We start from the raw sequence: 25,310 nt of genomic DNA, 5'->3' as shown, positions 1-25,310 counted from the left end.
ACGGAAGCCAGAAAAATACACCTTGGGTCTGCCTTCAGCCAGTGTTGATACGTCAGTCTGTCGCTCCCGGGGGCAGTGTTTTCGCACTTACGAGCTTTTGCTAGTACCTCTTCCGGTGTGAAGGGGTGCATGGAAATTGTGTTGTCAGCGGCCGGGCGGGCTTGCAGAGCAGCAGTGTCGACTTCGGTGTCTCCGCTGCGCCAGAGCTGCGCGAAGTATGATGTAGCGTCATTCGTGTCGACTGGACACCGCCTGCCTGGACCGTTCATGATAAGCCGGATTGCTTGACGACGATTTCTGCGATACAATCGCTGGATGGCCCGCGGGTCGTCCGGGTTGATGGTGCGGCGAGGGGTGGCGAGGTTTTTGGATGGGAGGCCTGCTGCTGTTGCCACCTGGTCCACTGCCTTTTCCAGCAAAGCTTCAAAGTGGTTCCAGCCGTCACTGGATATGTCTGCAGAGTAGATGGCGCGGACTTCCTGCGTAAGATCATTAAGGGCACTATTTGGTTCGTCCTGGCTTTGTTCCCGTATGCGTGAGGAGAGTGGCCCTTCTCCTGTCAGTGGGTGATCCACGCCGTCATTGCTGTTACTAGGTGGCTCCTCGAAGGGTGTCTCTATTCCCCCGAGTGTCTGAGTGGGGTGCTCATCTATGAACCCACTTGCTGTGGCATTGATCGTTTCGTCCATCTCACTGGTCTCGCTGGTGGTGCCTGATTGGCCTGGGACAGCTGCGTGAGCTTGCTCGCTGACAGATTCGTCTTCTTGCGGGGGCGGTTCAAACTGCTCGCAGCGTAGCGCGGATCTTCTTGCGTCACGAGCTTGTTCTCGCTTGTGCCAGATTGTGTGGTTGTGGAGTCCCTTTCTTGTGGGGAATGACTCACCGCAGTGCTCGCAGTGATGGTTGTATGCTCGCCGCAGGGGGAGAGAATCACGTGACGGGCCGCCGCTGCACTGATGCGATGTTGGTCTGGAATTCAGCAGGTCCCCACAGTAGCTACAGTGGTATCTGGTGGACAAGATCCGTATCTGGTGGGCTCGTTCAAGGTGCCTGGTAAGGGAGCCCCTTTGCGACGTCCAGCTGGCTGAGCGGTAGGAGATGGCACAGTCCTCCTCGCAGCAGACGAAGTGGTCAGGTATCGGGAAGAAAATTGTAAGTATCGTTCCTTCCCTGACTGGCTGGAGGTTTCCATATTCAGATGGTGAGAGGGCTGCAGCTTCCGGTGGCGATCGACTCTGCGTACTCGCAGAGGGCGACGGCGGTAACCCGAGATTCGTTCCCTCTGTAGGGGGGAGGGAGATCGATTCCTCCCTGCAGTGTAAGGGGCTGCAGGGCAGCGGGAGGTAGAGGGGCCCGTGGGGTTCGTATCCGCCTGTGCAGTCGTCTTGCAGAGGTGGGTCCGGTCTCAGACCGTTTGGTGGGCTGCCATCTGCAAGGCTGGGAGTCTCCAGGCCAGGTGACATGATGCCGGAAGGGTGTGTCGTACACGTTAAGGGAGAGCAGTCCGTCTGCCCAGGGAGCGGCCCTGCACACGCATAGGCGGTTGGGGCAATGCCACAATGTGACTAGCCCAGGGTCAGGCTGCCTCGGGAGGGGGCAATGATCCAAGCCCAGAAGAGGGCCCCCCGTCGGCTGGCGTTCAGCGCCCTGAAAAGGGCGGTAGGCAGCAGGCCGCCTACTTAACACCACCTGGGAGAGTGGCTGCTTTGGTACGAGGGGCTATAAACCAAGCCCGCGAGCGGGCCTCGTCCTTGGCTTGGCACCCTAATCGTCCTGAAAAGGACGGTACACGACAAGGCGTACTCGGTGCCACCACACTCAGGCCTATGGCGATCAAAGGAGAGTACTACACTTTGATCTTAGCCAAAAGGCCGAGAAGCGATAAATATTACACGTCCATCTTACGCTCTGGTCACGGTCGCGGCACCTGCCTCCTCGGGTGTCACGTCGCCAAATTCAACATGATGTGGTGCGTGTAAGAAGCACTAGAATGATAGTCGGACTGCATGAAATGCGCATGTTAGCGGACGGAACTCGTGTTTCTTTCTCCCTTGTATCCGCCAAAAGACCGAGAAGAGATATACACTGCACGTCTCCCCCGTTTCGCTCCTGTCGCAGTCTCGCCTTCTACGTCCGCGCGTGGCACGTCGCCGGTTTGGGCATCGTGGTATATGGGTACGGAATACTAGGGTGTTAGTGCTAATGCATCACGGCCCGTGAGATAAAAATGATTGATTGGAAATTGCAAGAGAGAGAGAAAGAAAGAAAGAAAGAAAGAGAGAGAGAAAGAAAGAAAGAAAGGAAGAAGGAAGGAAGGAAGGAAGGAAGGAAGGAAGGAAGGAAGGAAAGAAAGAAAGAAAGAAAGAAAGAAGGAAAGAAAGAAAGAAAGAAGAAAGAAAGAAAGAAAGAAAGAAAGAAAGATAGATAGATAGATAGATAGATAGATAGATAGATAGATAGATAGATAGATAGATAGATAGATAGATAGATAGATAGATAGATAGATAGATAGATAGATAGATAGATAGATAGATAGATAGATAGATAGATAGATAGATAGATAGATAGATAGATAGATAGATAGATAGATAGATAGATAGATAGATAGATAGATAGATAGATAGATAGATAGATAGATAGATAGATAGATAGATAGATAGATAGATAGATAGATAGATAGATAGATAGATAGATAGATAGATAGATAGATAGATAGATAGATAGATAGATAGATAGATAGATAGATAGATAGATAGATAGATAGATAGATAGATAGATAGATAGATAGATAGATAGATAGATAGATAGATAGATAGATAGATAGATAGATAGATAGATAGATAGATAGATTGAATGAATGAATGAATGAATGAATGAATGTGTACCCTAGTGGCCAGACAGGACATTTCCCAGTGGTTGTCTCCAGTGTGTTCTGTGTCTGCTGTAGGTTCCCTGCTTTGCTTGGTGTTGTTTCTACGCTTCCCTCTTTTGCCTGTCTCTGGTCATCATGGCTGATGCTTATTGATGCTGTTTCGGAATTTCTGTTTTTTGTTTTGAGACGGGTGGGCCACACCTGGAGGTAGTGCAATACCAGGGCAACCCTTGACAGTGCCGAGGCGAGCTTCAGACACACTGTCTCGGGCCAAAAATAAGATTAATATCGTGAGTCCAAATAGGGCTCGTATCAGATATTAAGCTGATAAGAACAGAAGTTTATTCATGATGTTAGTTGCTTTATACATGTAGGATGGGTTGTTAAAAGTTTCATTGAGCAAAATACCACTCTATCAACTTTTTGCATGGTTCCTTTGGTGGCTTGTTTGGAGGTCACGTCCTGGCAACATGTGCTGCGTATATGTCCCTGGTGGCAGCGATGACAGAGCTCACGCAGAGTTTCTTCATCTTCTTAAGGTACCTTCGCGAGCAGACGCGTCGAAGGAACCGGTCGTTTTCGGGGTCCCAGGACCCTAAGGCTCCGACGACTACTGGCTCGATGGTGACGCGCTGATACCTTCGTAGTAGGAACTCCTTCACGGGCTGGTATTTCGTGATTTTTGCGGCACGAGCTTCTTGCAGGGCGGAGGGGCGATTGTCGAACGGGCAGGTGATGTCCACGATCACGGCCTCTTCTCCACGGGCGAGCAGGAGGTCTGGGCGCAGCTGGGTGTCACCAACGGGGCGGTTCTCGGAAACAACGGTGAACTTTGACCCCGAGGCTGACTTCACTCGCTCGACAACGGAGTTGTGTCTCGCCGTTAGGGCCCGGCTTTGGGTCATGCAGTGGCACACGACGTGAGGGAGGGTCTCAGCCTGGTACCCGCACTTGCGGCAGCGCTTGTCACTGTGGCTCCAGGCTCGTGCACCGTTAAGTGGAAGGAGGTTTAACCTGGCTCGATGAATGAACCTCCAGTCCGCGAACCGGGTGCAGAAGCCTGTCCTGAGGAAGTGGGTGCTGGCGGCGTCCAGGCCGGCGCATTCGACTGCCTTTCCTTGGCTGGGCAGGCTGTGGAGTTGCTGGTTGCGCTCTACGTCCAGCTGGTCGCGCATAGTGCGCATGATGTGCCTTCTCCAGCGCGCCGTCATCGTCTTGTCTTTGCGGGTGATGGCGATGCCACCTTCCAGGGTCCACTTGACATCCAAACGGCGAGAGGCCTTTCTTGCTTCCGTCCATACATTGCGGAGTTCGTTTGAGGAGGATCTGAAAGGCCCCTCTGTGTCCCCAGCGAGGAAGAGTTCGGCATCGCTTGGCGTGCACATGGTCCGCAGGCGCTTCGAGACCGTGTTGAGGAGGTCGTCCTGGGCTGCCTTGGCGATGCCAGGATCAGGTGATGTCAGGAGCTTGAAGGCGCAGTCAATTCTTGCAATGTCACTGGTTTCTGCGGCCAGCGGGATTCCGCAGGCACCTTTTCCACTCTTTCCATACAAGTACTCATTTGCCGCGTTGCTCGGGATGTAAAGGGTCCTCTTAAAGAGCGGTCGCAGCTCGTTGTCCAGCCTTGTCCATTCTGTCTTCCCCAGGTTGCCGCATCGCATGGTGAAGTTCAGCGCTGGATAGACGAAGGTTTTTAGGGCATCCAGGCGCTGCCAGGGGGCCAGCATGGAGGTCAAGAGCTTCTTTCCCGTGTTGATGGCGGTCTCGATTGTTGTGGTGTCCGGGAGGATGTTGAAGCCTACCGGTCTTCCGAGGTAGGAGAAGCTCTCGAACTCCTTCAGGATGGGCATCGTGGTCTCCTGAATGTGGAACTCGGTTTCCCGAATTCCAACAGGCCGTCGCCCAGATATATGCAGTGATTTGCATTTCGCAGGGTTTAGCTTCAGCCGAAGAGTGGACGCCATGGCTGCGATGCTATCAATCCTGGTTTGGAGGAGCTCCGGGGCTTCGGCAAGCGGTGTGATATCATCCGCGTAGGCGAGGACTGCGTGCTTGGTGCCGATGCCCTGGATGCCTCGAAGGATGGGGTCTATTGCTAGATTGAATAGCAGACCGCTTAGGGGGCAGCCCTGCCGGATTCCTCTTCGTACCGGGATGTTACACGTGGCCTCTCCGTTGGTGAGGATACGGGTGGTGTTGTCCGTGTATAGGTCCTTCACGATGGCTGTGAAGTGCGGTCCGGCACCTGCTGCGTCGACGGCTTCAATTATGGCATTGTGGGTGATGGACCCAAAAGCGTTGGAGAAATCAAGGAACGCCGCGCAGAGGTCCTTGTTGTTGGTCCTTGCCTCGTCGATGCGGTGTTGCAAGATAAAATTGTGTTCAAACACGCCATCATGCGGCATGAATCCTTTTTGGGAGGGGCTCAAGACTTCTTGCTGCTGGATCCATGACTGGAGTCTTGCAGCCAGGCAACCTGTGTATAATTTGTTCAGTGTCCTCGCAATGGTGATGGGCCTCCAGTTGGCGATGTCGTCCGGGTTTCCTTTCTTGTAGATCAGGACGGTGGTTGATGTCCTCCAGGTGTCCGGCACACGCTTGTACTTCAGGCACACGTTGAAGACAGAGGCCATAAAGGTCCCATCTGGATCCACATCAAGCCAGTGCCTGTACGTTATGCGGTCATCGCCAGGGGCTGTGTTTTCGGATTTGGCTGCTTTTCGCCGCACCTCCTGAGGGCTGAAGTATCCGAGATCGACTTCAGTTGAGGCCCTTGGTCTTTCGCGAAGCAGGCCGGTATCGCACTCTTCGTGTTGCCATGTCGAGGAGAAGAATTCCTCTACATCGCCGCTCGGTATGCCGCACTTCTTTGACTGTCCATCACATATAAGCCGCACAGCTTGTCTCCTGTTGCGGCGGTACAGCTTCTGGATTTGCCTTGGGTCGTCCGGATTTATCTCCCTTGGGCGTGTGGTGCCTTCTCTAGGGGGCGGTAGGCGCACAGCATCTGCAGTTGCTCTTGTTGCCTCTTCCAGGATCTGTTCGAAGCTGGACCAGTTTTCATTTGTTGGTTCCAAGTCCAGTATCTGCTGCACTCTAGGGACGAAGATTGACAGAGGAAAGTCCTCGTTGAGGGAAGGCGGCTGTTGCTCATTTTCCGGCCCCGTGTTGTTGTCGTCCGGCGTGCCACCGGGCGCGTCTTCCTCCATTGAGATGAGGGGTGAGTCCAAGGAGAGCTCAGGTGTGGCCGAGCGTGACGGTGGGCTCCGATTGGTGACAGAAATCTCATGGCTGGCTCCTGGTAGTGTTGCTGTGTGCGCCGTCAGTGGTGAAGCGGGAGCAGTGGTTGCGGAGGCGTGGAGGTCACCGTTGTCTTGCTCCTCGGACGGCGGAGCAGAGGGAGTGGGTGTGGCGATGTGCTGGTCCCCATTGTGTTCTTCCTCAGGCATGGTCTCATCTCCGGGCACTGGGAGCGGGTCGCTCGCACGACTGCGGGCAATTCTTGCGGCTCTGGCTGCTTCCCGGCGATGCCATACCGTGTGGTTGTGTAAGCCCTTCCGGCTAGGGAACGACTCCTGGCACACTTCGCAGGCGTGGGGAAATGAGGTGTGGTTTCCTCCCTGCTCATGGTTCTGGCCTGGCCTACATTTGTGGGAAGTAGGCCGACTTTTCAACGGCTGGTTACATATGCTGCAGTGGTAGAGGACCTCCCTGATGCGGTGGCCGTGGGCCTGTTCAAGGTGACGTGTCAGGGATTGCCTCTGGCTTGTCCATACTGCAGACCGGAATGCCAGGGTGCAGCCTTCCTCGGGACACACAAAATGGTCCGGAAGAGGGAAGAAAACAGTGAGCGCTGCGTCGCTCCTTTCTGGCTGCCGCGGCCCGTGGCACAGCAAAAGCTCGCCCGTTGGGCTCTCCTGCGTGGCTGTCACGTCTTCGAGCGATGGGGTCCCACAGAACGGCGTCCTCATGGAGGACATAAAGACCGCTCCTTCCCCACAGTGTAAAGGGCTGTGGGGCTGCGGCAGTAGAGGCTCGCAGGGGCCGTCGTTCGACGTGGCTGTTGGGGTCCTGGGCGTAGGGAGCGGAGCGATGGGCGTCCGTGAGCCATCTCGTGGCTGCCCGGGATCCACGGCTTCCCGGGCATCCGATGCGGGCCGGCAGGCAGGCAGGCGGGTCCTGCCTTCGTAGGTGCCCTCCTGGGCGGCAGAGGGTGCAGGGGTCCACGGCGGGAAGTCGTCAGCTTCGCGGCTGGTCATGGTCGGGCGGCGCATCTCGCTGGTCGAGGCTGGCGGGGGCATGGTCACAAGGAGGCCAGCCCCAGGGCAGGCTGCTTCAGGAGGGGGCAATGAACCAAGCCCAGTAGTGGGCCCTCCTTCGGCTGGTGTTCCTCGCCCTGAAAAGGGCGGTAGGCAGAAGTCCGCCTACTTAACACCACCTATGAGAGTGGTTGCTTCTAGACAAGGGGCTATAAACCACACCCACAGAGGGGCCTTGCTTTCAGCGTGACACTCCAAACGTCCTGAAAAGGACGGTACGCCGCGAGGGGTACTTAGTGTCACCACTCTCAGACCTTTTGGCGATCGAAAGACTACACTTTGATCTTAGCCAAAAGGCCGAGAAGCGATAAATATTACACGTCCATCTTACGCTCTGGTCACGGTGGCGGCACCTGCCTCCTCGGGTGTCACGTCGCCAAATTCAACATGATGTGGTGCGTGTAAGAAGCACTAGAATGATAGTCGGACTGCATGAAATGCGCATGTTAGCGGACGGAACTCGTGTTTCTTTCTCCCTTGTATCCGCCAAAAGACCGAGAAGAGATATACACTGCACGTCTCCCCCGTTTCGCTTCTGTCGCAGTCTCGCCTTCTACGTCCGCGCGTGGCACGTCGCCGGTTTGGGCATCGTGGTATATGGGTACGGAATACTAGGGTGTTAGTGCTAATGCATCACGGCCCGTGAGATAAAAATGATTGATTGGAAATTGCAAGAGAGAGAGAAAGAAAGAAAGAAAGAAAGAGAGAGAGAAAGAAAGAAAGAAAGGAAGAAGGAAGGAAGGAAGGAAGGAAGGAAAGAAAGAAAGAAAGAAAGAAAGAAAGAAAGAAAGAAAGAAAGAAAGAAAGAAAGAAAGAAAGAAAGAAAGAAAGAAAGATAGATAGATAGATAGATAGATAGATAGATAGATAGATAGATAGATAGATAGATAGATAGATAGATAGATAGATAGATAGATAGATAGATAGATAGATAGATAGATAGATAGATAGATAGATAGATAGATAGATAGATAGATAGATAGATAGATAGATAGATAGATAGATAGATAGATAGATAGATAGATAGATAGATAGATAGATAGATAGATAGATAGATAGATAGATAGATAGATAGATAGATAGATAGATAGATAGATAGATAGATAGATAGATAGATAGATAGATAGATAGATAGATAGATAGATAGATAGATAGATAGATAGATAGATTGAATGAATGAATGAATGAATGAATGAATGAATGAATGAATGTGTACCCTAGTGGCCAGACAGGACATTTCCCAGTGGTTGTCTCCAGTGCGTTCTGTGTCTGCTGTAGGTTCCCTGCTTTGCTTGGTGTTGTTTCTACGCTTCCCTCTTTTGCCTGTCTCTGGTCATCATGGCTGATGCTTATTGATGCTGTTTCGGAATTTCTGTTTTTTGTTTTGAGACGGGTGGGCCACACCTGGAGGTAGTGCAATACCAGGGCAACCCTTGACAGTGCCGAGGCGAGCTTCAGACACACTGTCTCGGGCCAAAAATAAGATTAATATCGTGAGTCCAAATAGGGCTCGTATCAGATATTAAGCTGATAAGAACAGAAGTTTATTCATGATGTTAGTTGCTTTATACATGTAGGATGGGTTGTTAAAAGTTTCATTGAGCAAAATACCACTCTATCAACTTTTTGCATGGTTCCTTTGGTGGCTTGTTTGGAGGTCACGTCCTGGCAACATGTGCTGCGTATATGTCCCTGGTGGCAGCGATGACAGAGCTCACGCAGAGTTTCTTCATCTTCTTAAGGTACCTTCGCGAGCAGACGCGTCGAAGGAACCGGTCGTTTTCGGGGTCCCAGGACCCTAAGGCTCCGACGACTACTGGCTCGATGGTGACGCGCTGATACCTTCGTAGTAGGAACTCCTTCACGGGCTGGTATTTCGTGATTTTTGCGGCACGAGCTTCTTGCAGGGCGGAGGGGCGATTGTCGAACGGGCAGGTGATGTCCACGATCACGGCCTCTTCTCCACGGGCGAGCAGGAGGTCTGGGCGCAGCTGGGTGTCACCAACGGGGCGGTTCTCGGAAACAACGGTGAACTTTGACCCCGAGGCTGACTTCACTCGCTCGACAACGGAGTTGTGTCTCGCCGTTAGGGCCCGGCTTTGGGTCATGCAGTGGCACACGACGTGAGGGAGGGTCTCAGCCTGGTACCCGCACTTGCGGCAGCGCTTGTCACTGTGGCTCCAGGCTCGTGCACCGTTAAGTGGAAGGAGGTTTAACCTGGCTCGATGAATGAACCTCCAGTCCGCGAACCGGGTGCAGAAGCCTGTCCTGAGGAAGTGGGTGCTGGCGGCGTCCAGGCCGGCGCATTCGACTGCCTTTCCTTGGCTGGGCAGGCTGTGGAGTTGCTGGTTGCGCTCTACGTCCAGCTGGTCGCGCATAGTGCGCATGATGTGCCTTCTCCAGCGCGCCGTCATCGTCTTGTCTTTGCGGGTGATGGCGATGCCACCTTCCAGGGTCCACTTGACATCCAAACGGCGAGAGGCCTTTCTTGCTTCCGTCCATACATTGCGGAGTTCGTTTGAGGAGGATCTGAAAGGCCCCTCTGTGTCCCCAGCGAGGAAGAGTTCGGCATCGCTTGGCGTGCACATGGTCCGCAGGCGCTTCGAGACCGTGTTGAGGAGGTCGTCCTGGGCTGCCTTGGCGATGCCAGGATCAGGTGATGTCAGGAGCTTGAAGGCGCAGTCAATTCTTGCAATGTCACTGGTTTCTGCGGCCAGCGGGATTCCGCAGGCACCTTTTCCACTCTTTCCATACAAGTACTCATTTGCCGCGTTGCTCGGGATGTAAAGGGTCCTCTTAAAGAGCGGTCGCAGCTCGTTGTCCAGCCTTGTCCATTCTGTCTTCCCCAGGTTGCCGCATCGCATGGTGAAGTTCAGCGCTGGATAGACGAAGGTTTTTAGGGCATCCAGGCGCTGCCAGGGGGCCAGCATGGAGGTCAAGAGCTTCTTTCCCGTGTTGATGGCGGTCTCGATTGTTGTGGTGTCCGGGAGGATGTTGAAGCCTACCGGTCTTCCGAGGTAGGAGAAGCTCTCGAACTCCTTCAGGATGGGCATCGTGGTCTCCTGAATGTGGAACTCGGTTTCCCGAATTCCAACAGGCCGTCGCCCAGATATATGCAGTGATTTGCATTTCGCAGGGTTTAGCTTCAGCCGAAGAGTGGACGCCATGGCTGCGATGCTATCAATCCTGGTTTGGAGGAGCTCCGGGGCTTCGGCAAGCGGTGTGATATCATCCGCGTAGGCGAGGACTGCGTGCTTGGTGCCGATGCCCTGGATGCCTCGAAGGATGGGGTCTATTGCTAGATTGAATAGCAGACCGCTTAGGGGGCAGCCCTGCCGGATTCCTCTTCGTACCGGGATGTTACACGTGGCCTCTCCGTTGGTGAGGATACGGGTGGTGTTGTCCGTGTATAGGTCCTTCACGATGGCTGTGAAGTGCGGTCCGGCACCTGCTGCGTCGACGGCTTCAATTATGGCATTGTGGGTGATGGACCCAAAAGCGTTGGAGAAATCAAGGAACGCCGCGCAGAGGTCCTTGTTGTTGGTCCTTGCCTCGTCGATGCGGTGTTGCAAGATAAAATTGTGTTCAAACACGCCATCATGCGGCATGAATCCTTTTTGGGAGGGGCTCAAGACTTCTTGCTGCTGGATCCATGACTGGAGTCTTGCAGCCAGGCAACCTGTGTATAATTTGTTCAGTGTCCTCGCAATGGTGATGGGCCTCCAGTTGGCGATGTCGTCCGGGTTTCCTTTCTTGTAGATCAGGACGGTGGTTGATGTCCTCCAGGTGTCCGGCACACGCTTGTACTTCAGGCACACGTTGAAGACAGAGGCCATAAAGGTCCCATCTGGATCCACATCAAGCCAGTGCCTGTACGTTATGCGGTCATCGCCAGGGGCTGTGTTTTCGGATTTGGCTGCTTTTCGCCGCACCTCCTGAGGGCTGAAGTATCCGAGATCGACTTCAGTTGAGGCCCTTGGTCTTTCGCGAAGCAGGCCGGTATCGCACTCTTCGTGTTGCCATGTCGAGGAGAAGAATTCCTCTACATCGCCGCTCGGTATGCCGCACTTCTTTGACTGTCCATCACATATAAGCCGCACAGCTTGTCTCCTGTTGCGGCGGTACAGCTTCTGGATTTGCCTTGGGTCGTCCGGATTTATCTCCCTTGGGCGTGTGGTGCCTTCTCTAGGGGGCGGTAGGCGCACAGCATCTGCAGTTGCTCTTGTTGCCTCTTCCAGGATCTGTTCGAAGCTGGACCAGTTTTCATTTGTTGGTTCCAAGTCCAGTATCTGCTGCACTCTAGGGACGAAGATTGACAGAGGAAAGTCCTCGTTGAGGGAAGGCGGCTGTTGCTCATTTTCCGGCCCCGTGTTGTTGTCGTCCGGCGTGCCACCGGGCGCGTCTTCCTCCATTGAGATGAGGGGTGAGTCCAAGGAGAGCTCAGGTGTGGCCGAGCGTGACGGTGGGCTCCGATTGGTGACAGAAATCTCATGGCTGGCTCCTGGTAGTGTTGCTGTGTGCGCCGTCAGTGGTGAAGCGGGAGCAGTGGTTGCGGAGGCGTGGAGGTCACCGTTGTCTTGCTCCTCGGACGGCGGAGCAGAGGGAGTGGGTGTGGCGATGTGCTGGTCCCCATTGTGTTCTTCCTCAGGCATGGTCTCATCTCCGGGCACTGGGAGCGGGTCGCTCGCACGACTGCGGGCAATTCTTGCGGCTCTGGCTGCTTCCCGGCGATGCCATACCGTGTGGTTGTGTAAGCCCTTCCGGCTAGGGAACGACTCCTGGCACACTTCGCAGGCGTGGGGAAATGAGGTGTGGTTTCCTCCCTGCTCATGGTTCTGGCCTGGCCTACATTTGTGGGAAGTAGGCCGACTTTTCAACGGCTGGTTACATATGCTGCAGTGGTAGAGGACCTCCCTGATGCGGTGGCCGTGGGCCTGTTCAAGGTGACGTGTCAGGGATTGCCTCTGGCTTGTCCATACTGCAGACCGGAATGCCAGGGTGCAGCCTTCCTCGGGACACACAAAATGGTCCGGAAGAGGGAAGAAAACAGTGAGCGCTGCGTCGCTCCTTTCTGGCTGCCGCGGCCCGTGGCACAGCAAAAGCTCGCCCGTTGGGCTCTCCTGCGTGGCTGTCACGTCTTCGAGCGATGGGGTCCCACAGAACGGCGTCCTCATGGAGGACATAAAGACCGCTCCTTCCCCACAGTGTAAAGGGCTGTGGGGCTGCGGCAGTAGAGGCTCGCAGGGGCCGTCGTTCGACGTGGCTGTTGGGGTCCTGGGCGTAGGGAGCGGAGCGATGGGCGTCCGTGAGCCATCTCGTGGCTGCCCGGGATCCACGGCTTCCCGGGCATCCGATGCGGGCCGGCAGGCAGGCAGGCGGGTCCTGCCTTCGTAGGTGCCCTCCTGGGCGGCAGAGGGTGCAGGGGTCCACGGCGGGAAGTCGTCAGCTTCGCGGCTGGTCATGGTCGGGCGGCGCATCTCGCTGGTCGAGGCTGGCGGGGGCATGGTCACAAGGAGGCCAGCCCCAGGGCAGGCTGCTTCAGGAGGGGGCAATGAACCAAGCCCAGTAGTGGGCCCTCCTTCGGCTGGTGTTCCTCGCCCTGAAAAGGGCGGTAGGCAGAAGTCCGCCTACTTAACACCACCTATGAGAGTGGTTGCTTCTAGACAAGGGGCTATAAACCACACCCACAGAGGGGCCTTGCTTTCAGCGTGACACTCCAAACGTCCTGAAAAGGACGGTACGCCGCGAGGGGTACTTAGTGTCACCACTCTCAGACCTTTTGGCGATCGAAAGACTACACTTTGATCTTAGCCAAAAGGCCGAGAAGCGTATCAGATATTAAGCTGATAAGAACAGAATTTGTTTATTGGCTGCGTTAATTACATTGCTAAAAAGAATATGATCACACAAGATACATGTCGGGTTAATAGTCTATATACAAAGATACATGTCGGGTTAATAGTCTATATACAAGTAAGTGCATGGGTTGAATATGGTGTCAGTGCTATAAGGATTATGGGTTGGTTTCGCGTGGTGCGGTGCCCGTGACGTGGCTGTAGTAAACGTCCCTTGTGGCTGCAATCACCTCGCTGACGCAGAGTTTCTTCATGAGTCGAAGGTAAGATTTGGAGCAGATCGGTGCTAGGGCCCTGTCATTTTTGGGATCCCAACTGCCCAGGCTACCGATCACTACTGCCTCGACTCTCACCCGCTGAAACCTTTGTCGCAGGTGATCCCCTACGACGCTGTATTTTTGTTCTTTCTCGGCTCTTGCGTTGCGGAAGGCTTCCCGTCGATTGTCAAACACAACTGTGGCGTCGTACACAATCGCTTCTTCACTTTGATCTTAGCCAAAAGGCCGAGAAGCGATAAATATTACACGTCCATCTTACGCTCTGGTCACGGTCGCGGCACCTGCCTCCTCGGGTGTCACGTCGCCAAATTCAACATGATGTGGTGCGTGTAAGAAGCACTAGAATGATAGTCGGACTGCATGAAATGCGCATGTTAGCGGACGGAACTCGTGTTTCTTTCTCCCTTGTATCCGCCAAAAGACCGAGAAGAGATATACACTGCACGTCTCCCCCGTTTCGCTTCTGTCGCAGTCTCGCCTTCTACGTCCGCGCGTGGCACGTCGCCGGTTTGGGCATCGTGGTATATGGGTACGGAATACTAGGGTGTTAGTGCTAATGCATCACGGCCCGTGAGATAAAAATGATTGATTGGAAATTGCAAGAGAGAGAGAAAGAAAGAAAGAAAGAAAGAGAGAGAGAAAGAAAGAAAGAAAGGAAGAAGGAAGGAAGGAAGGAAGGAAGGAAGGAAGGAAAGAAAGAAAGAAAGAAAGAAAGAAAGAAAGAAAGAAAGAAAGAAAGAAAGAAAGAAAGAAAGAAAGAAAGATAGATAGATAGATAGATAGATAGATAGATAGATAGATAGATAGATAGATAGATAGATAGATAGATAGATAGATAGATAGATAGATAGATAGATAGATAGATAGATAGATAGATAGATAGATAGATAGATAGATAGATAGATAGATAGATAGATAGATAGATAGATAGATAGATAGATAGATAGATAGATAGATAGATAGATAGATAGATAGATAGATAGATAGATAGATAGATAGATAGATAGATAGATAGATAGATAGATAGATAGATAGATAGATAGATAGATAGATAGATAGATAGATAGATAGATAGATAGATAGATAGATAGATAGATAGATAGATAGATAGATAGATAGATAGATAGATAGATAGATAGATAGATAGATAGATAGATAGATAGATAGATAGATAGATAGATAGATAGATAGATAGATAGATAGATTGAATGAATGAATGAATGAATGAATGAATGAATGAATGTGTACCCTAGTGGCCAGACAGGACATTTCCCAGTGGTTGTCTCCAGTGCGTTCTGTGTCTGCTGTAGGTTCCCTGCTTTGCTTGGTGTTGTTTCTACGCTTCCCTCTTTTGCCTGTCTCTGGTCATCATGGCTGATGCTTATTGATGCTGTTTCGGAATTTCTGTTTTTTGTTTTGAGACGGGTGGGCCACACCTGGAGGTAGTGCAATACCAGGGCAACCCTTGACAGTGCCGAGGCGAGCTTCAGACACACTGTCTCGGGCCAAAAATAAGATTAATATCGTGAGTCCAAATAGGGCTCGTATCAGATATTAAGCTGATAAGAACAGAGATTTATTCAGGATATTATTTTCGTTATACAAGACAATGGGGATATGTACAGTGGTCGCATGAGAGGATGTAGAAGAGATTCATAGTAGTCAAGAGGGTAAAAGAAACTAACAGTGTTAGGTATCCCGTTTCAGGAGTTGGAAACGTGCGCGGCATAAATGTCCCGTTTGGCGGATATTACCGAGCTCACACAAAGTTTCTTCATTTTCTTCAGATACCTCCGAGAGCAGAGGCGGTGCAGGAAACGGTCATTTTCAGGGTCCCAGCAGCCGAGTGCACCAACCACAATAGGTTCAATGGTGACACGTTGGTACCTTCGTTGTAGGTGTTCCTTTACTGGCTGGTACTTGTTGAGTTTGTTTGTGCGGGCTTGCTGGAAGGCTGTGGCACGGTTCTCGAATGGGCAGGTGACGTCGACGATGACAGCTTCTTCTCCACGGGCAAGGATGAGGTCTGGGCGAAGCTGCGTGTCACCAACAGGGCGGTTTTCTGATATAACGGTGTATTTCGCTGCAGCCGCTGTTTTCACTCGCTCAACGATGTCGTTGTGCCGCTTCGTCATTGCCTGGCTTTGCCTCATGCAGTGGCACACGACATGGGGTAATGTTTCGTTGGAGTAGCCACATCTGCGGCATCTTTTGTCGCCATGTCCCCAGGTCCTTGCGCCGTTCAACGGATGGAGATTGAGGCGGGCTCGATGGATGAATCTCCAGTCGGCGAAGCGTGTGTACAGGCCTTTGCTGATGAAGTGGGTGCTGCTGGGGTCGAGTCTTGCGCAGTCCATTGCTTTGCCCTGGTTGGCCAGGTCACAGAGTTCCTGTGAGCGTTCTTTGTCCAGTTGGTCGCGCAGGGTGCGCATGATCCTGGTTCTCCAGCGTTCAGTCATGGTCTTGTCCTTCCTCGAGATGCTCAGCCCACCTTCCTCAATGGTCCATGTTACTCCGAGGCGACGGGAGGCCTTCCTAGCCTCAGTCCATACGTTGCCGAGCTCGTTGGTGGATATTCTGAAGGGCCCCTCGGTGTCCCCAGCCAGGAAGGACTCCACGTCGGATGCGGAGCAGGTGGCACGCAGGCGCTTGCTGACAGTGTGGAAGAGGTTCTCCTTGGCAATATGGGCAACAACTGGATCGCGCGACGTCAGGAGTTTGAAGGCGCCGTCTATCCGAGCTACATCACTGGTCTCAGCTGCCAGTGGGATTCCGCAGCCTCCCATTCCAGATTTACTGTAGATGTACTCGTTGGCTGCATTGCTCGGGATGTAGAGGGTCCTCTTGATAAGCGGCCGTAGCTCCTGGTCAAGTCTCATCCAGTCGGTTTTTCCTAAGGAACCACAGCGCATGGAGAAGTTCAGGGACGGGTAGACGAAAGTCTTTAGTGCATCTAGGCGTTGCCATGGTGCTAACATTGATGTCAGGATCTTCTTTGCAGTGCTGATGGCTGCCTCGATTGTCGTTTCGTCCTTTAGCACATTGAAGCCTACAGGACGTCCAAGGTAGCTGAAGGACTCGAACTCCTTTAAGATGGTGATTGGGGTGTCCCGGATGTGGAATTCCGTCTCCCGGATCCCGACAGGTCTATGGCCAGAAACATGGATAGATTTGCACTTGCTAGGGTTGAGGGTCAGGCATAATGAAGATGCTAGTGCTGCGATTCTGTCGATTTGCTGCTGCAGTAGAGTGGGGTTGTCCGCTAGTGGTGTGATGTCATCAGCATAGGCGAGGACAGCGTGCTTTGTGCTGTCGCCTTGGATGTCTCGAAGGATGGGGTCAACTGTCATGTTGAAAAGCAGGCCACTCAGGGGACAGCCCTGCCTGATTCCTCTTTGCATGGGAATGGGGTGAGTAGACTCCCCATTGGTGAGGACACGGCTTGTGTTGTTGTTGTAGAGGTCGGTTACAATATCCTTGAAGTCAGCTCCACAGCCAGCTGCTCCTACTGCTTCGATGATGGCTGTGTGAGGGATTGAACCAAATGCGTTTGAGAAGTCCAAGAATGCTGCACACAGTTCCTTGTTGTTAGCCCTTGCGTCATTGATGTGGTGCTGCAGGATGTAGTTATGTTCGTACACACCATCGTGAGGCAAGAATCCTTTCTGGGTCGGGCTAAGCACGTTGTTCTGTATTATCCAAGACTGGAGCCTCGACGCCAGGCAGCCGGTGTAGAGCTTGTTCAGGGTTCTTGCTATGGAAATAGGCCGCCAGTTGGATATGTCGGCCGAGTCCCCCTTCTTGAATATTAGGACAGTGTTAGAAGTTCTCCATGAGTCCGGGATCCGCTTGTATTTTAGGCAGATGTTGAAAGTAGATGCCATGAAGATGCCATCAGGGTCAACATCCAGCCAGTGCCTATAGGTTAGACGGTCATCGCCAGGTGCAGTGTTCTCAGCTTTTGTGGCTTTTCTTCTGACTTCCTGCGGTGTGAACCGGCCGAGGTCTACCTCAGTTGTGGCGCAGGGGCGGTCGTGGAAAATATTTGTGCTGCACACCTCCGGCTGCCACAGCGTGGTGAAGTGTTCCTCTACTTGCTCACATGGAATTTCGCATCTTCTTGATGACCCGTCGCAGATGAGTCGTATAGCTTGTCGCCTGTTCCGCCTATATATCTTCTGGATTTGCCGTGGGTCGTCTGGGTTGACCTTTTTTTGGCCGTGACACACCGTCCCGTGGAGGAGGAAGGCGAACGGCATTGGAGGCAACTTGGGTGGCTTCCTCGAGAATATCCTCAAATCTGGCCCAGTTGGTCGAAGCGGCAGCTCCCTCTAGGATGTTGTTCAGCTCAGAAACGAAGTCAGATAGTATGAACTTGTCTAGGGGCTCGGGTTGTGGCAGGTCAGGACTGTCGCTCCTTTCCCCAATTCCTGTGATGGTGTCCACTTCAGGATGATCCAGGGTGGCAATGGCATTGGAGTTGATGATGGCTGCAGCATTGCCTGTGAGATCCGTGGGGCAACACGGCTCAATTGTGTTAGAAGAGGAGGCCTGGGATTCCATCAAGGAGTTAGCCGATTCCCCTGTGGGAGTCAATGTTGATGCAAGCTGAGTTGTGGCGCTGTTGTCCTCGGGTTCGACGTGTTCTGGTTCTGCTACAGCTTCTGGGATTTCCATCAGGGAGTTAGCCAACTCCTCTGCGGTAGGCGATATTGATGTAGACTGAGATGTGGTGTTGTCCTCCTCGGGGTCTACAGCTTCTGGCTCGGGGTCTTGTCCTGGTGGTAGTATCGTGCGATTGCGATCCGTCCTTGCGGTCCTTGCTGCTTCACGCCTATGCCATACCATGTGGTTATGCAGTCCCTTCCTGCTTGGGAACGTGTTGTGGCAGAGGTCACACTCATGCCGGAAGGCTGTAGGGTCTTGGAGTAGTGGAGGTTGTGCGGAGACCGTGCTGCATCTGTGGTTTTTAGGGCGGCTTCCCATTGACTGGTTGCACATCAGGCAGTGGTAAATGAACTTTGTGACACGGAGGTCGTGCCCTTGTTCCAGGTGTCTTGATAGTGACTGCCTCTGGCTTGTCCATGCATTTGAGCGGAATGCCTGTGTGCACCCATCCTCTGGGCACACGAAGTGGTCTGGCAGGGGGAAGAACACGGTGAGAGTTTCTCCCTCTCTGGAAGGCTGCCGGATCCGGGCGGCACTGTGGTTTGGTGTGGCTTCCTCAGTCACCGCGGCATGAGGGCTTGTCCGGGGCAGCTCTTGTACGAGTGGTTCATGGGGCGACGTCCCGAGGTCCGGCGTCCTCATAGAGGACATAAGGACCGAGCCTCCCCCGCAGTGTAAAGGGCTACGGGGCAGTAGCTGTAGAGGGCTGCTGGGGCAGTCGCCTGTCGATCGGCACTGCTCCGCTCCAGTGGCGGCAGTAGGAGCAGACTCCATTGGGATATACCCAAGTCAGGCGGCCTTGGGAGGGGGCGATCAACCAAGCCCAGAAGAGGGCCCTCCTTCGGCTGGTGTTCAACGCCCTGAAAAGGGCGGTAGGTGGCAGGGCCACCTACTTAACACCACCTGTGAGAGAGAGGCTGCCTCGGAACAAGGGGCGATGAAACCAAACCCGCAAGCGGGCCTTGTCCTCGGCTGGCACCGTATTCGCCCTGAAAAGGGCGGTACACGCTAGGAGTACTGGGGCCACCACTCTCAGGCCTTTGGCGATCAAGGTACTACACTTTGATCTTAGCCAAAAGGCCGAGAAGCGATAAATATTACACGTCCATCTTACGCTCTGGTCACGGTCGCGGCACCTGCCTCCTCGGGTGTCACGTCGCCAAATTCAACATGATGTGGTGCGTGTAAGAAGCACTAGAATGATAGTCGGACTGCATGAAATGCGCATGTTAGCGGACGGAACTCGTGTTTCTTTCTCCCTTGTATCCGCCAAAAGACCGAGAAGAGATATACACTGCACGTCTCCCCCGTTTCGCTTCTGTCGCAGTCTCGCCTTCTACGTCCGCGCGTGGCACGTCGCCGGTTTGGGCATCGTGGTATATGGGTACGGAATACTAGGGTGTTAGTGCTAATGCATCACGGCCCGTGAGATAAAAATGATTGATTGGAAATTGCAAGAGAGAGAGAAAGAAAGAAAGAAAGAAAGAGAGAAAGAAAGAAAGAAAGGAAGAAGGAAGGAAGGAAGGAAGGAAGGAAAGAAAGAAAGAAAGAAAGAAAGAAAGAAAGAAAGAAAGAAAGAAAGAAAGAAAGAAAGAAAGAAAGATAGATAGATAGATAGATAGATAGATAGATAGATAGATAGATAGATAGATAGATAGATAGATAGATAGATAGATAGATAGATAGATAGATAGATAGATAGATAGATAGATAGATAGATAGATAGATAGATAGATAGATAGATAGATAGATAGATAGATAGATAGATAGATAGATAGATAGATAGATAGATAGATAGATAGATAGATAGATAGATAGATAGATAGATAGATAGATAGATAGATAGATAGATAGATAGATAGATAGATAGATAGATAGATAGATAGATAGATAGATAGATAGATAGATAGATAGATAGATAGATAGATAGATAGATAGATAGATAGATAGATAGATAGATAGATAGATAGATAGATAGATAGATAGATAGATAGATAGATAGATAGATAGATAGATAGATAGATAGATTGAATGAATGAATGAATGAATGAATGAATGAATGTGTACCCTAGTGGCCAGACAGGACATTTCCCAGTGGTTGTCTCCAGTGCGTTCTGTGTCTGCTGTAGGTTCCCTGCTTTGCTTGGTGTTGTTTCTACGCTTCCCTCTTTTGCCTGTCTCTGGTCATCATGGCTGATGCTTATTGATGCTGTTTCGGAATTTCTGTTTTTTGTTTTGAGACGGGTGGGCCACACCTGGAGGTAGTGCAATACCAGGGCAACCCTTGACAGTGCCGAGGCGAGCTTCAGACACACTGTCTCGGGCCAAAAATAAGATTAATATCGTGAGTCCAAATAGGGCTCGTATCAGATATTAAGCTGATAAGAACAGAGATTTATTCAGGATATTATTTTCGTTATACAAGACAATGGGGATATGTACAGTGGTCGCATGAGAGGATGTAGAAGAGATTCATAGTAGTCAAGAGGGTAAAAGAAACTAACAGTGTTAGGTATCCCGTTTCAGGAGTTGGAAACGTGCGCGGCATAAATGTCCCGTTTGGCGGATATTACCGAGCTCACACAAAGTTTCTTCATTTTCTTCAGATACCTCCGAGAGCAGAGGCGGTGCAGGAAACGGTCATTTTCAGGGTCCCAGCAGCCGAGTGCACCAACCACAATAGGTTCAATGGTGACACGTTGGTACCTTCGTTGTAGGTGTTCCTTTACTGGCTGGTACTTGTTGAGTTTGTTTGTGCGGGCTTGCTGGAAGGCTGTGGCACGGTTCTCGAATGGGCAGGTGACGTCGACGATGACAGCTTCTTCTCCACGGGCAAGGATGAGGTCTGGGCGAAGCTGCGTGTCACCAACAGGGCGGTTTTCTGATATAACGGTGTATTTCGCTGCAGCCGCTGTTTTCACTCGCTCAACGATGTCGTTGTGCCGCTTCGTCATTGCCTGGCTTTGCCTCATGCAGTGGCACACGACATGGGGTAATGTTTCGTTGGAGTAGCCACATCTGCGGCATCTTTTGTCGCCATGTCCCCAGGTCCTTGCGCCGTTCAACGGATGGAGATTGAGGCGGGCTCGATGGATGAATCTCCAGTCGGCGAAGCGTGTGTACAGGCCTTTGCTGATGAAGTGGGTGCTGCTGGGGTCGAGTCTTGCGCAGTCCATTGCTTTGCCCTGGTTGGCCAGGTCACAGAGTTCCTGTGAGCGTTCTTTGTCCAGTTGGTCGCGCAGGGTGCGCATGATCCTGGTTCTCCAGCGTTCAGTCATGGTCTTGTCCTTCCTCGAGATGCTCAGCCCACCTTCCTCAATGGTCCATGTTACTCCGAGGCGACGGGAGGCCTTCCTAGCCTCAGTCCATACGTTGCCGAGCTCGTTGGTGGATATTCTGAAGGGCCCCTCGGTGTCCCCAGCCAGGAAGGACTCCACGTCGGATGCGGAGCAGGTGGCACGCAGGCGCTTGCTGACAGTGTGGAAGAGGTTCTCCTTGGCAATATGGGCAACAACTGGATCGCGCGACGTCAGGAGTTTGAAGGCGCCGTCTATCCGAGCTACATCACTGGTCTCAGCTGCCAGTGGGATTCCGCAGCCTCCCATTCCAGATTTACTGTAGATGTACTCGTTGGCTGCATTGCTCGGGATGTAGAGGGTCCTCTTGATAAGCGGCCGTAGCTCCTGGTCAAGTCTCATCCAGTCGGTTTTTCCTAAGGAACCACAGCGCATGGAGAAGTTCAGGGACGGGTAGACGAAAGTCTTTAGTGCATCTAGGCGTTGCCATGGTGCTAACATTGATGTCAGGATCTTCTTTGCAGTGCTGATGGCTGCCTCGATTGTCGTTTCGTCCTTTAGCACATTGAAGCCTACAGGACGTCCAAGGTAGCTGAAGGACTCGAACTCCTTTAAGATGGTGATTGGGGTGTCCCGGATGTGGAATTCCGTCTCCCGGATCCCGACAGGTCTATGGCCAGAAACATGGATAGATTTGCACTTGCTAGGGTTGAGGGTCAGGCATAATGAAGATGCTAGTGCTGCGATTCTGTCGATTTGCTGCTGCAGTAGAGTGGGGTTGTCCGCTAGTGGTGTGATGTCATCAGCATAGGCGAGGACAGCGTGCTTTGTGCTGTCGCCTTGGATGTCTCGAAGGATGGGGTCAACTGTCATGTTGAAAAGCAGGCCACTCAGGGGACAGCCCTGCCTGATTCCTCTTTGCATGGGAATGGGGTGAGTAGACTCCCCATTGGTGAGGACACGGCTTGTGTTGTTGTTGTAGAGGTCGGTTACAATATCCTTGAAGTCAGCTCCACAGCCAGCTGCTCCTACTGCTTCGATGATGGCTGTGTGAGGGATTGAACCAAATGCGTTTGAGAAGTCCAAGAATGCTGCACACAGTTCCTTGTTGTTAGCCCTTGCGTCATTGATGTGGTGCTGCAGGATGTAGTTATGTTCGTACACACCATCGTGAGGCAAGAATCCTTTCTGGGTCGGGCTAAGCACGTTGTTCTGTATTATCCAAGACTGGAGCCTCGACGCCAGGCAGCCGGTGTAGAGCTTGTTCAGGGTTCTTGCTATGGAAATAGGCCGCCAGTTGGATATGTCGGCCGAGTCCCCCTTCTTGAATATTAGGACAGTGTTAGAAGTTCTCCATGAGTCCGGGATCCGCTTGTATTTTAGGCAGATGTTGAAAGTAGATGCCATGAAGATGCCATCAGGGTCAACATCCAGCCAGTGCCTATAGGTTAGACGGTCATCGCCAGGTGCAGTGTTCTCAGCTTTTGTGGCTTTTCTTCTGACTTCCTGCGGTGTGAACCGGCCGAGGTCTACCTCAGTTGTGGCGCAGGGGCGGTCGTGGAAAATATTTGTGCTGCACACCTCCGGCTGCCACAGCGTGGTGAAGTGTTCCTCTACTTGCTCACATGGAATTTCGCATCTTCTTGATGACCCGTCGCAGATGAGTCGTATAGCTTGTCGCCTGTTCCGCCTATATATCTTCTGGATTTGCCGTGGGTCGTCTGGGTTGACCTTTTTTTGGCCGTGACACACCGTCCCGTGGAGGAGGAAGGCGAACGGCATTGGAGGCAACTTGGGTGGCTTCCTCGAGAATATCCTCAAATCTGGCCCAGTTGGTCGAAGCGGCAGCTCCCTCTAGGATGTTGTTCAGCTCAGAAACGAAGTCAGATAGTATGAACTTGTCTAGGGGCTCGGGTTGTGGCAGGTCAGGACTGTCGCTCCTTTCCCCAATTCCTGTGATGGTGTCCACTTCAGGATGATCCAGGGTGGCAATGGCATTGGAGTTGATGATGGCTGCAGCATTGCCTGTGAGATCCGTGGGGCAACACGGCTCAATTGTGTTAGAAGAGGAGGCCTGGGATTCCATCAAGGAGTTAGCCGATTCCCCTGTGGGAGTCAATGTTGATGCAAGCTGAGTTGTGGCGCTGTTGTCCTCGGGTTCGACGTGTTCTGGTTCTGCTACAGCTTCTGGGATTTCCATCAGGGAGTTAGCCAACTCCTCTGCGGTAGGCGATATTGATGTAGACTGAGATGTGGTGTTGTCCTCCTCGGGGTCTACAGCTTCTGGCTCGGGGTCTTGTCCTGGTGGTAGTATCGTGCGATTGCGATCCGTCCTTGCGGTCCTTGCTGCTTCACGCCTATGCCATACCATGTGGTTATGCAGTCCCTTCCTGCTTGGGAACGTGTTGTGGCAGAGGTCACACTCATGCCGGAAGGCTGTAGGGTCTTGGAGTAGTGGAGGTTGTGCGGAGACCGTGCTGCATCTGTGGTTTTTAGGGCGGCTTCCCATTGACTGGTTGCACATCAGGCAGTGGTAAATGAACTTTGTGACACGGAGGTCGTGCCCTTGTTCCAGGTGTCTTGATAGTGACTGCCTCTGGCTTGTCCATGCATTTGAGCGGAATGCCTGTGTGCACCCATCCTCTGGGCACACGAAGTGGTCTGGCAGGGGGAAGAACACGGTGAGAGTTTCTCCCTCTCTGGAAGGCTGCCGGATCCGGGCGGCACTGTGGTTTGGTGTGGCTTCCTCAGTCACCGCGGCATGAGGGCTTGTCCGGGGCAGCTCTTGTACGAGTGGTTCATGGGGCGACGTCCCGAGGTCCGGCGTCCTCATAGAGGACATAAGGACCGAGCCTCCCCCGCAGTGTAAAGGGCTACGGGGCAGTAGCTGTAGAGGGCTGCTGGGGCAGTCGCCTGTCGATCGGCACTGCTCCGCTCCAGTGGCGGCAGTAGGAGCAGACTCCATTGGGATATACCCAAGTCAGGCGGCCTTGGGAGGGGGCGATCAACCAAGCCCAGAAGAGGGCCCTCCTTCGGCTGGTGTTCAACGCCCTGAAAAGGGCGGTAGGTGGCAGGGCCACCTACTTAACACCACCTGTGAGAGAGAGGCTGCCTCGGAACAAGGGGCGATGAAACCAAACCCGCAAGCGGGCCTTGTCCTCGGCTGGCACCGTATTCGCCCTGAAAAGGGCGGTACACGCTAGGAGTACTGGGGCCACCACTCTCAGGCCTTTGGCGATCAAGGTACTACACTTTGATCTTAGCCAAAAGGCCGAGAAGCGATAAATATTACACGTCCATCTTACGCTCTGGTCACGGTCGCGGCACCTGCCTCCTCGGGTGTCACGTCGCCAAATTCAACATGATGTGGTGCGTGTAAGAAGCACTAGAATGATAGTCGGACTGCATGAAATGCGCATGTTAGCGGACGGAACTCGTGTTTCTTTCTCCCTTGTATCCGCCAAAAGACCGAGAAGAGATATACACTGCACGTCTCCCCCGTTTCGCTTCTGTCGCAGTCTCGCCTTCTACGTCCGCGCGTGGCACGTCGCCGGTTTGGGCATCGTGGTATATGGGTACGGAATACTAGGGTGTTAGTGCTAATGCATCACGGCCCGTGAGATAAAAATGATTGATTGGAAATTGCAAGAGAGAGAGAAAGAAAGAAAGAAAGAAAGAGAGAAAGAAAGAAAGAAAGGAAGAAGGAAGGAAGGAAGGAAGGAAAGAAAGAAAGAAAGAAAGAAAGAAAGATAGAAAGATAGATAGATAGATAGATAGATAGATAGATAGATAGATAGATAGATAGATAGATAGATAGATAGATAGATAGATAGATAGATAGATAGATAGATAGATAGATAGATAGATAGATAGATAGATAGATAGATAGATAGATAGATAGATAGATAGATAGATAGATAGATAGATAGATAGATAGATAGATAGATAGATAGATAGATAGATAGATAGATAGATAGATAGATAGATAGATAGATTGAATGAATGAATGAATGAATGAATGA

The 25,310-nt window shown here is 52.2% G+C and overlaps 4 non-coding genes across 4 annotated transcripts; all 4 read right to left on the bottom strand.

Moving 5' to 3' along the window:
• Window positions 1-3,057: 3,057 nt before the first annotated feature.
• LOC135372881 (U2 spliceosomal RNA) lies at window positions 3,058-3,244 on the bottom strand. Its single transcript, XR_010416151.1, has one exon. It is a non-coding gene; the product is annotated as a U2 spliceosomal RNA (small nuclear RNA).
• A 5,335-nt stretch (window positions 3,245-8,579) lies between these two features.
• Window positions 8,580-8,766, bottom strand: LOC135372880 (U2 spliceosomal RNA). The gene has a single exon (XR_010416150.1). It is a non-coding gene; the product is annotated as a U2 spliceosomal RNA (small nuclear RNA).
• A 5,978-nt stretch (window positions 8,767-14,744) lies between these two features.
• Window positions 14,745-14,934, bottom strand: LOC135372867 (U2 spliceosomal RNA). Its single transcript, XR_010416144.1, has one exon. It is a non-coding gene; the product is annotated as a U2 spliceosomal RNA (small nuclear RNA).
• Window positions 14,935-20,231: 5,297 nt separating this feature from the next.
• On the bottom strand, window positions 20,232-20,421 carry LOC135372866 (U2 spliceosomal RNA). Its single transcript, XR_010416143.1, has one exon. It is a non-coding gene; the product is annotated as a U2 spliceosomal RNA (small nuclear RNA).
• Window positions 20,422-25,310: the final 4,889 nt, after the last annotated feature.

Source organism: Ornithodoros turicata, unplaced genomic scaffold (genome assembly GCF_037126465.1).
Source record: "Ornithodoros turicata isolate Travis unplaced genomic scaffold, ASM3712646v1 Chromosome17, whole genome shotgun sequence".
In the NCBI taxonomy this organism is placed as follows: Eukaryota; Metazoa; Arthropoda; class Arachnida; order Ixodida; family Argasidae; genus Ornithodoros; species Ornithodoros turicata.
This window is presented reverse-complemented; position numbering and strand designations above follow the sequence as displayed.